The sequence below is a fragment of the Colobus angolensis genome, unplaced genomic scaffold (assembly GCF_000951035.1).
Source record: "Colobus angolensis palliatus isolate OR3802 unplaced genomic scaffold, Cang.pa_1.0 Scaffold193, whole genome shotgun sequence".
Lineage (NCBI taxonomy): Eukaryota > Metazoa > Chordata > Mammalia > Primates > Cercopithecidae > Colobus > Colobus angolensis.
In genome coordinates, this window is record NW_012115077.1 from 1,629,876 (window position 1) to 1,632,140 (window position 2,265).

Sequence of the window (2,265 nt, forward strand, 5' to 3'; positions counted from 1 at the left end):
GGGCGCCTATAGTCCCAGCTACTCGGGAGGCTGAGGCAGGAGAATGGCGTGAACCTGGGAGGCGGAGCTTGCAGTGAGCTGAGATCGGTCCACTGCCCTCCAGCCTGGGTGACAGAGCGAGACTCCGTCTCAAAAAATAAATAAATAAATAAAAATAAAATAAAATATCCCTCTCCTTAAAAAGTTTATTTTAAGACAAAGTAAAGAGATATGAATACTTATGGAGCATTTTGTCAAGCATGAAAGTTATGTCTAAAAGGTAAAATGAAACTGTTTAGATCAAAGTCACTGTAATGTATCAAAAGAAAAATCATGGTTAACTTAGCAGTACAGCATGGAAATTTCCCCAGCCGTTTGGTAAAAACAGATGTACCATTTGTCAGTTATTTAGTAAATGTTCCTCCCTCTATATATCCATCTATCCTTCCATCCATCCATTCATCCAACCATGTCCTCTATCTTGAATTTGCAGACCATTGTCACTTCTTCTGTCCATCAAATCTCCCTCTGACTCACTCTTACAGACACTTGTCATTGAATTTAAGGACCACCCAGATAATCCAGGACAAGCTCCTATTCTAAAAGTCCCTCATCACACCTTTTCACATAAGGTGGTATTAACTCTTTTGCCATATGACGTGATATCCATAGGTTTGCAGGATTAGGACATGGACATATCTTTCTAGGTGTCAACATTCAGCCCACTATAAAGTCATTATCTATAGAGAATTTTAGAATAATAGCAAAACTGACTAAAAGTCCACCTATTTTATTATCACCATGTGCAGCCAATTTTATTTATATTTATATTTTATTTATTCATTTAGGGACAGAGTTTCACTCTTGTTGCCCAGGCTGGAGTGCAATGGCATGATCTCGGCTTACTGCAACCTCCACCTCCTGGGTTCAAGTGATTCTCCTGCCTCAGCCTCCCAGGTAGCTAATTTTTGTATTTTTAGTAGAGACGGGGTGTCTCCATGTTGGTCAGGCTGGTCTCAAACTTCTGATCTCAGGTGATTTGCCCACCTCACCTCCCAAAGTGCTGGGATTACAGGCATGAGCCACCACACCTGGACTATTTTATTTATTTTTATTATTTATTTATTTATTTGGAGACAGGCTGTTCCTCTGTCACCCAGGCTGGAGTGCAGTGGTGCAGTCTTGGCACACTGCAGCCTCAATCTTACAGGCTCAAGTGATCCTCCCATCTCAGCCTCCCAAAGAGCTGGGACTACAGGCATGGGGCACCATGCCTGGCTAATTTCTGATTTTTTTGTTTGTTTGTTTGCTTTTGGAGAGACAAAGTCTCACTATGTTGCCCTGTCTGGTCTTAAACTCCTGAGCTCAAGCAATCTTCCTGCCTCGGCCTCCCAAAGTGCTGAGATTACAGGTGTGCGCCACCTGCCCAGCTGGCAATTTTATTTATTTATATTATTATTATTATTATTATTATTTGAAACAGAGTCAGCGAGATGGAGTCTTTCTCTGTCACCTAGGCTGGAGGGCAGCGGCAGGATCTCAATCTCTGCTCACAGCAACCTCTGCCTCCCAGGTTCAAGTGATTCTCCTGCCTCAGCCTCCCTAGTAGCTGGGATTACAGGCATGCTCCACGATGTCTGGTTGATTTTTGTATTTTTAGTTGAGACAGGGTTTCGCCATGTTGGCCAGGTTGGTCTCAAACTCTTGACCTCAAGTGATCCTCCAGCCTTGGCCTCCCAATGTGCTGGAATTATAGGCCTGGGCCACCATGCCCAGCCTCCAGCTGGTAATTTTAATTGTCAGTGATGATAAAATACTCCCCATGGGAGCAGGCCACTCCCAGCCACCCGCCTTCTTGGTGCGCCACTACTGAATATTCCAATGCAAGCTATTTCGCCTGCCTTAACTTTTCAGGGCCAAATACTACAAAAGACAATTTGGTTGCTCATCACCCCCTAATCTTGGTATGACTGACTCCCCATCCTTCAGGAATCAGCAAATGTCACCTCCTCAAGGAAAGTTGCCCTAAATATCCTATCCAGCAAGGCTGGTTCAACATATGCAAATCAATAAACGTAATCCAGCATATAAACAGAACCAAAGACAAAAATCGCATGATTATCTCAATAGATGCAGAAAAGGCCTTTGACAAAATTCAACAGCCTTCATGCTAAAAACTCTCAATAAATTGAGTATTGATGGGACGTATCTCAAAATAATAAGAGCTATTTATGACAAACCCACAGCCAATATCATACTGAATGGGCAAAAACTGGAAGCATTCCC